Raw genomic sequence first — 10,022 nt, 5'->3', positions numbered from 1 at the left:
TAAGAAAACATGGAATGTGTCTTGCAAAGGAAATAAAAACGGATACTCGGTTAAAAACTACAGGGTTAACCAAAGATACCTTCTAGAGGAAGGCACATGAAGATCCTGTTTGTGTGTTTGACAGGGAGAAAAAGATCAGGAACGATGGAGAGAGCCAACAAGCTTCAATGCAGGCTCTAGGTTAAATCTAGAGCTATGGGTCCATGTGTTTCCTGTTGTATGGTCAACTTATTTATAACGAAGCCAGCTCAGAATGAATTGAAAGGCGTTTTATCTTCAAGTGGAGACAAAGCTCATCATTAAAGTATATAGAGCAAATAAACACAATTTAAGTATTTATTTGCAATACTAGTTTGCAGGTCAGGTTAGGGAAGTAGAGAGGGGATAAATTAACCAGGTCTCATTAGAAACAACAATCAGGGAAATAACAAAATTCTGTCCTAGCAGATCACTCCATAAGCAGTTCAGTAAACTACACGAGGCTCCAACCATTCATGATTATATTCAGTTTTGGATAGCATTATCCTTAATTTTCAATTATCTGGTATGTGCACCTCCAGGCTCCTTCCCTTTCTTCAGAGCTCCCACTTGGCCCAAGTTTCTGCCTCCCATCATGCTTTAGTTCTTCCTGATGGAAGATATCTATACTTCCCATCAGCCCACTTGACAATAAGGGGCTACATATATATTCATATTCTCCAATTCTGGGACCAAAGACGTTTTGATAGGCAAATTAAACCATAGCCCTGGCTCTAGGTATGTAGGTAAAAGAGTTGGATAGTTGCCAATAGGGCAGGAGAAATGGAGGGCGGGGAGAAGAAATCTCTCTTCTTCCCAAAGTCCAAGAGAGAACTGGGGTTGTTTTTGTCCTAAGGGAGACTGCCTAATAACACTCTATCCCCTGTACCACCTAATTACTTACATAAGATAATTCATTAGAAGTACTTTGAGAATTTTAACATGCTGTACAAATATCAGTTATTATCATTGTTCTTCAAGGAACACAAGTGTGTCGGTTACCGTACTTCTTCAAATAGCACAAATCTCAAACCACCCATAGACTTCACAGATGGGGTTCCAGAGTTGATGTGACCAACGAGATTATGAGCCCTTCCAAACTGAGGCAGGCTGGTCATAAGAAAAGAGGCATACAATCTATTGCCAAGCTCATACTTGATGCCTTTCCAGTGCGGTAAGACCTGACAGAGCTTACATTATATTGACGTAGACAATAAGGAAGCTTGATGCCACAATGAGGCATCAGATTAGTATTTTAATGGATCAACAGAGTCAGGAGTCCTAATCTCCTTAAAAATAGCTCATCCAGCCCACACATAAGCACACAAAGACTAGGACTTGGAAGAACACAGACACAAATAGAGGATCACTTACATAGCAAACCATCCTAGAGCTACTTCAAATGGTACCCCTGAGCATTTTAGTACTGTCTTCCATTATGAATTGTGGAGGGTATTTGAGCACCATGGTTTCATCCCCTGCTTACAGACAGAATCCTGGGACGGGCTGATCACAGTAAGTGTTCCCAATACATCTGAGTAAGTATAACTGATTTAAAACATTGTTTTGTTCTAATAAAACTATAATACCATCCATGTGGGGTGGCATGCTTCCACAGAATCATAAGAGTTCATGTTGAATGAGACTTGAAAATGTCATCTAGTTCAACCTCCTTATTTTACAAATGAGAAAAGTGGGACCATGGTGACTTGTCCAAAGTCACACTGATGGCAAATGTCTGAGGCTGGATTTGAACCTAGATCTAAGAAGCCAAGCTGTCCTCCTCTGGAGAGGACCAGGGCTGTGGGGACCATAAGTCAAGTAGATATATGATCATGTCACTTCCCTATTCCATAACCACAGTTATCTATTATCTCTAGGTTAAAATATAAATTCTTCTGCTTGGATATGTTTCTGACTCTCCCAGACCTTACCGTCATGACTCAGCCACCTTGTTAGCCTGGAACTTCCCTCAGCGCATAGGGCCTTCTCACGCTGGGACATCCCTCCTCCATGCCAGTTCCTTTCTCCTACTGGTAAGTTCTTTCCAGGAACTTCTATAATAGAAACAGACCCAGACTGGCCATATTTCCTTCCCCTTCCAGCAGTGCATCTAACTCTCCAAAATTTACCACTATGCCCTCAGGCAGGTACCTTGAACCCACCCCACCCCCAACTTATTCCACTTTTTCAGCTTTCTTTTATGTATTATCTTCTATTAAAATGTAAGCTCCTTGAGGGAAAGGACTCTCTTTTTCTTGTATTTGTATCCCCAGAGCTTTGCACAGGTTTTGGCACATGGTAAACACTTAAATACTTGTTGCCTGCCTGCTTTTAATACTGTTACAACTTGACTCCAACCTATTTTTCTGTGCCCGTCATACATTACTCTACATACCATCCTCAACTCGGCCAAACAGGCCTTATTTCTCTGTTCCTCACATGCAGCTAGCACTTCATCCCATATCACCATGCCTATACATTCACTATACCGGGAATGCATTCTCACTTCACCTCCACCTTACAGAATTCCTCACTTCCTTCAGGATGTCTCTCAAACACTCTACATGAATCCTTTCCCATTCCCCCCAATTGCTAATCCAAACTTCCTTGTATTTAACTATCTTGAATCCATTTATGTTTGTTCTGTATATAGTTATATGTGTATATGTTATCTCACCAAAACGTAAGCACCTTGAGAGCAAGAACTGTTCATGTTTTATCTTGGCATCCCTAGCACTTAACCCTATCTGGCACAGAGTAGGTACTTAATGCATGCTTAGTAACTTATCAAACAGAAGTTTAAAGGTTTTTCCTCCAAATGGTCCATTTATCCACTAAAGTCTTCCATCACTGAAGAAACATGATACAGGAACAACTGACAGGTTCTGGAAGGCTATGACCGTTAATCATAAACTCTAGCAGGTTCTCCCTACCAAGCTGAAAAGGGAGAGCACAGGCCAGCAATGGATTAAGCATCCGTCATTGCCACACCATTCTAGTTTATTGTGGACAGAGTCCCACACCAGAAGGTATGCAAATGCGTGATTTCTTTTTCCTTTTTTTAGCTACAAGAAATCATGAAGTCTACTAAGACATGGAGGGTCTTTGATCTGAATTACCAGGGAGCATACCTTCCTCAGTGAGAGGATATTCGAAGTATTTTAGAAACAACTCTTATCCAAGCAATGACAGGTGAGCAACCCAACAGTCTAAGGTTCCATTAAATCAGTGTCCAGTACATCGATTGGATAGAGCGCTAGATTTGGAATCTGTAGGACCTTGAAGAAGTCCATTGGACCTCTTTGGGCTGAAGTGTCTTCATCTATACATTGGTAGGATTGTGCCAAATGATCTAAGGTCCCATCCAGCTCTGACTTTCTATACCTATGATTCTCTCTGCTAACACAGAGTGGCAGGGCCAGGATGCCCTTTACTAAGGGAGGCAGGGCAGCAAAATTGACCTGAATAGGCACACTTTGAAGCCCAGTCCTCAAGCATTCTGTCTGCACCCACGAGATGTCTTAAACACGTGTCTGATGGTGCACCCTAGCAGAGGAGGCTGTGTGGGGAAGGGGCCAGAGAAGCTCATTACAATGAGTGCTTCTGCTCTCCTCCAGCTTCCTGATTCATCATGTTTTTTTATTAGCACTCTGTTACCTGATAAACCTTCTTAAAAGAGAAACAGCTGGAGTAAGTCCCTTCAGCAGGTGTAGTTTGGCAGACAGGTTCCCAGATTCAGCTGCCAAATCACTCAAGCTCCCATTTAAATGAGGAGAGGAAGGAATAAAAAAAAAACCCAACTCACAACACACAACCTGCTTTGGTTTTTCCCACTTCCTTGCTCAATCCTTCCAAGGCCAAATGTAATAAGTAAAGACCAAGAGAACAATGGGAGGAAGGGACAGAAGAGGGGAAAGTGAATAATCTCTCCTTGGCATGCAAATAACTGTGACAAGGTGGTACAGTGGAAAGAATGCTAGGCCTGGAGGCAAGGCAGACATGGGTTTGAATCTTACCTCCAGGACTGTCTAATATCTCAGAACTGCAATTTCCTCAGCCGCAGAATGGAGATGATGATACTCATACCCAATCTCACAAGGTTTTGTGAGTTCAAATGACATAATAGATATATGGTGTTGTGTAAGCGTGTCGTAATTATTTTACAGCTATATAGCTGACCCAGAATTTTAACATACCTTATCTCATTTGATACTGATAACGGCACTAAAATAGAGGTAGATATTATTACTAGCATCCTACACATGAGAAAACTGAGAGCAAGAGAGGTCAGGTGACTTGGCTAAATTCACACAATTGTTAATGACAGAACTGGGACTTAGGGAGTCCCAGTCCATTCAATTGTAACCTCCTTAAAGGCAGGGATTGTCTTTCTTTTTCTTATTTGTAGCCTCAGCATTTAGCACAGAGTCTGACACATAGTAGGTGCTTAATAGGTGCTTATTGACTTGAATCTGAGAATCAAAAGGGACCATAGAGGATATCTTTTACAAAAACATTTTCTTTTCATGAAATAAGAAAACTGTCACCAGCATTTCCAACAGATAGTCATGGAATTGTTACTGGAATCTATTTAGTGACAAGAAAGTTCAGTTTCAAATCTTCAGTCACCAAGCCAGTGGCGTTAACCCATGTCATATCGCTTTTATTAAGATGATGATCATGATGACGATTCAGTACTTAAAATTTGCAATTTTGTCAGCATGGACATTCTCTCCACTGATACAGATCTCAACTTCTTTGTAAATCAGAAGATGGGCTTTAAGATTTATTGCCAAAATATTCATCACTTCAGTCAGTTTGGTGATGACCCTTTCTCAATGCAATCAAGATTTTCAGTAATTCAGTTTACAAGTATGGAGTTATGCCTAAAACTGTTTTAAGTTGCGTCCTACTCTTTGTGACCACATTTGGGGTTTTCTTGGCAAAGATACTGGAGTGATTTGCCATTTCCTTTTTCTTATCATTTTACAGATGAGGCACTGAGGCAAACAGGATTAAATGACTTGCCAGGGTCACATAGCTAGGAAGTGTGTCTGAGGCCAGATTTGAGCTCAGGAAGATGAATCTTCCTGACTTCAGGCCGGGTGCTCTATCCACTGCACCATGTAGCTGCCTATAGAATCCAGCATGTGATGCCTTTCCAGATTACTAGGACTCTAAGAATGTGGTATAGCTCAGCTGGCACAGCCTTTGAGAATCCTAGTTTGTTTCCACATCACAGTTAGACATCAAAGATAGTCACTGCGTTTGTTTGGCCTAAACTTATGATATAGGCAACTACTCCAGTTATAAACAACTACTCAAGTTACAGCCCTAAGGAGCACGGAGACATGAGGTAATCTTGCTTGGCTCACACAGGAGAGGCACAACTTGAACTCAAGTTTTCCTGACTCCAAGGCTGAATTTAATAGACCAAAACCAGCACTATTTCTCCTCCTCCTCCTCCTCTGCCTCTGCCTCCTTTCCCCTCCTCCTCCTCCTCCTCCTCCTTTTCATCCTGCTTCTTTCCTTTCTCTTCTTCCACTATTACTTTTATTTCACCCCTGATTCCGACAAAGTAGAAACCTAATTTAGGAAACTCCCTTCCCCCTCCACCAAAGCAAATCAGTAACTGTTCTGTAACCTAGTCTCAGCAGGTTGCATGGGCTTGGAAAGGTGCAGTGACTGGCCCAGGGTCATATGGTCAGAGTTGTTTTTAAAGTATGATAACAGTAACAAAAAAAGTCTCTCCCTCTTCTTTGGAGTATTAAAGTCACAAAATAGCTGTCTCAACATCTTGGACAAAGAACCCTTGCTTTGAGTCTCTCTCTCTCTCTCTCTCTCTCTCTCTCTCTCTCTCTCTCTCTCTCTCCATATATATATACACAAAATGTATGCATACACACATGTATGTACATACGTATATATATTTTTATATATATACATATATATATACACACACACACACACACGTACACACCTTAGCTTTATTTCCATAATTACCATTTCTTTGTGGTATTTAAACTAGGGAATTGCAGTAAGATTTTCTTCTGAAAGGTTTCTCTTAAATGGATTTTTGAAGCTAGGAAACATTATTCAACTTTTTTTCTGACCAGAAACGTAAGCTAATGTTTATTCAGCATCAAGTATTTTCTTTTAAAAACTACATGAATAAGGACCAAACCCTAATTGGAAAAAAACATCTGCACTTAATAGAATGAGGGCCACTGACATGACATCTATTTCCTAAACCTAGTCTTTACCTTTCCTGGTCTAGACAAGCTCTGGAGTACTTTTTTCTTGTTTATTTTTGTTCTCACTAGTGGTTTCCCTCTCTGTATGTTTCTTGTGGTAACTGACTGGTTCCTAAGACTAAGGGGAACTGAGTTATTCCCCATTTCTGCTCCCGGGACAGTAGGGGAATTAGGATAATTGAACGATACATCTAGGGCAAGAAGGGACTTTAGACATTACCTAATCCAACATTGCTCATTTTACAGATGAAACAACTGAGGCCCAGAGAAGTTATATATATTGCGTAAACTCACAACGGAAGTGTGCAGCAGAGCTGAGACTTAAACTCAAGTCCTGTGGTTCTAGATTTAGACATTTTTATGCCATGCTACCTGCTAAATTTATAACTTCTCTGGGGAAATTGTCCTTTTAAAGAGGCAGGATTGGGCAGTGCACAGGACTCTTCACTAGGCAACAGGAGACCTGCATTCTAGTCCTAGCCTTGCTACTAATGCTCATGTGACCTTGGGCAAGCCGCTTATCATATCAAGCCCTCTGTTCTCCTATCTGTAAAATGAGGAGATTTGCAAAAATGTGAAATTTGCCTAAACTCTAAGGCCTTATTCATTTAGTCATTTGAAGTCTATGGCTACTTCTTTTGTATCTCTGCTCAATGGTGTTAATTAATTAACCATTTAATCTATTTTTCTTTGCCACAACTTTAGCCAGCCATATTCACTATAACATTCCCACAGGATGGGCATGTACACATATGTATATGTATACATGTGTATATTCATAAGTGCGTGTGTAACTACTTACTGAGTACTGGATGGCGTGCTTGACTTAAAAGTCAGGAAGAACTGTGTTCAAAACCAACCTCAGACAGTCTCTAGCTATATGAGTTTAGTTAAGTAACTTTACCTGCTTGCCTCAGATTCCTCACCTGTAAAATGGGAGTGATGATGTCACCTGCCTTCCAGGATTATTGTGAGGATCAAATGAGATTCAATTTGTAAAGATTTAGCACAGTGCCTGGAATACAGCTGGTGCTTAATAAATGTTTCCTCCCTTCCTTCCTCCCTCCCTTCTTTCCTTCCTTCCTCCCTCCCTTTCTCTTTTCCTTCCTTCCTTCCTTCCTTCCTTCCTTCCTTCCTTCCTTCCTTCCTTCCTTCCTTCCCTCCTTCCTTCTTCCCTCCCTCCCTCCCTTCCTCCCTTCCTTCCTTCCTTGTATTATTGTTAGAATCAGGTAAGTTAATGCATGTAAAGCATTTTGCAAACCTTAAAGCTGCATAAATGTGAATTATTATTATTATTACTACCCAATTAACAAACATTTATTAAGCATTTATTGTGCTACAGCCTACTATGTGTCAGACACTGCTAATAGCTTTACAAATATTATCTCATGTGACCCTCACAAAAATGCAATGTAGATGTTATTATTTTTACACATCATATAGTTGTAGAAACTGAGGTAGAGAGAAGATAAGTGACTTAACCAAGGTCACACAGCTCTTAAATTGCTGAGGTCAAATCTTCCTGACACCAAACCTAGGGCTCTATCCACTGTGCCACCTAGCTTCGGATTATTGTGCTGTAATTTGGTAAGAAGGCATTAAATTAACTAAAATTGTAGCCACACGAATGAGGTATGGACAAGTCCTTTGAGTGAATTACAGGGGACAATGGATTTGGATCAGCAAATAAATTAGGCGTACTCCTGAGGGTTTTCGGGGATCTGGCTATAGAAAGGAGTGCATCTTTGGGAAAGATGGGAAGAAACCCATTGAGCAGACATGCTATAGCCAAAGAGAGCTGTGTGAAAACTCTATGAAGAGAAAAAGGACTCCCAGGGAATTGCCTTTGCTTTAAATTTGAGCCTCTCGTTCCCATCAATGCTACGTGTAACTGTGGGATAGTGGTCCCCTTGTTTATGGGATGGTCTTTTATAACCAGGCTATCTTAAGAATCATAGCTATTAAGAATATTTTATAACACTTTACAAATATGATCTCAACAACCCTGAGAGGTAGGCATTATTATGATCCTCATTTTTTACAGAACCTTGAGTGAATTGAAGAAAAGTGATGAGGAAGCTGTGGGGGACAGAGGTTAGGTATTTAGGGTCATACAGATAGCAAGTGTCTGGAGCTGGATTTGAACTCAGGTCTTCCTTACTCCAGGTTCAGCACTCCATACATTGTACTGCTTAGCTGCCTTTGCTTGCGTCTTGTCGTTGTTGAGTCATTTCAGTTGTGTTTGACCCTTTGTGATCCCATTTAAGGTTTCCTGTCAAAGATACTGGAGTGGTTTGCCTTTTCCTTCTCCAGATCATTTAACAGATGAAGAACTGAGGCAAACAGGGTTAAATGACTTGCCCAGGGGCACATAGCCAGTAAGTATCTGTGGTCATATTTGAACTCAAGACTCCAGGTCAGGCACTCTATCCACCGTACCACCTAGCTGCCCAAACTGTGTCTATCAACTTGTTATTGGAAGGCACTCCAGTAGGGGCTAAAGAGCTACAGTTTTAGAAGAATAGCCCCTCAGGTCATCCCTGTAACCCCAAGGCAGTAACTGTCCTCTGAGCTGCTACCCCAAGAGGGTGGGTATTACATAGGTATAGCCAAGATACATAAAAATTAGATCTAAGGTAAGCCTAGAGGGCAAGGCATTAGCAGCTGTGAAGACTAGTGAGCTAATGTCTTTAAAATGCTCCAAGGTCCTAAAAATAAAAGGCAAAGTTATCAAGACAGTGAATTAGCGTTATGGCTGGATAACGGATACTAAACACTCTTTGGTTTAAAATAGATCTAGCTCTCGAGAGAAGCAATGTTTTGTTTTTGTTTTTTGACATTTTCTTGGGGGTTAGATCCATTTGTACCACAACTTGTACATGCATAAAAAAGACAAAAGAAAAAAGGTAAAGATTATGAGATCTATTTCCTGTAATATTTAATAATCACATTAAAACACTGACATATATTGCTCTGTACTTACAAATCTCGGTTTTCTTTAGGAATTACACCCCAGCATTTAATTCATTGAAATAACTCATTTTACACAGCACAACAACGTAGTAAAATAACTCATCCTGAATATATGGATATGAATAGATTTAACACATCTGCATTGAACAAAATGAATTAATCGAAAAGCTGAGAAACTGCTGTTCTCTTTCGAGAGTTACCGATTATTTTGCCATTCCCTTCAGTTTGCTTGTTGGTATTTGTTAAATTACGTTAGGAATTAGAAAACGAGCAAACCAGGAACGTGGGGTAGGTTTGGCTCTGATGGGAGAGGGAGGAGGAAAAGTAAAGAAATAAAAGCAGCACAAATAATAATTTGTATTATTCCTTATTTCATTAAAAAATATATTTACAATTGTGCTGAGGCCCAGGGAGAACACTCCATTCAGCAGAGAGCTGTTTTATTTAATCCTTTGGAAATATTGTATTTCCATTACAACTCTCTCCCAATAGAAGTCTTGAAATTAAAATTATTTTTGAAGCTGATTGTAAAATACTGAAAAACAAATTTGAGTTCAACCGTATTGCATGGTTCCCAAAGGAAGAAGGGATTCATTTCCAGATGTGGGACAGTTCCTCTGGACATAAGATGGAAGATGGGTTTATTTGTAGGGAGGAAGAAGAGTGTAAGTTTAATAAAGGACCCATCTGTACTGGCTGTTTGTTAAGCACCAAATACTCCATTGTTGATCCTGCCCAAGATAGCTCACGTTGGACAACAGTTTCATTTCTTGA

The sequence above is a fragment of the Trichosurus vulpecula genome, chromosome 3, assembly GCF_011100635.1.
Source record: "Trichosurus vulpecula isolate mTriVul1 chromosome 3, mTriVul1.pri, whole genome shotgun sequence".
Classification (NCBI taxonomy): domain Eukaryota; kingdom Metazoa; phylum Chordata; class Mammalia; order Diprotodontia; family Phalangeridae; genus Trichosurus; species Trichosurus vulpecula.
Note: the sequence above shows the minus strand (reverse complement) of the source record.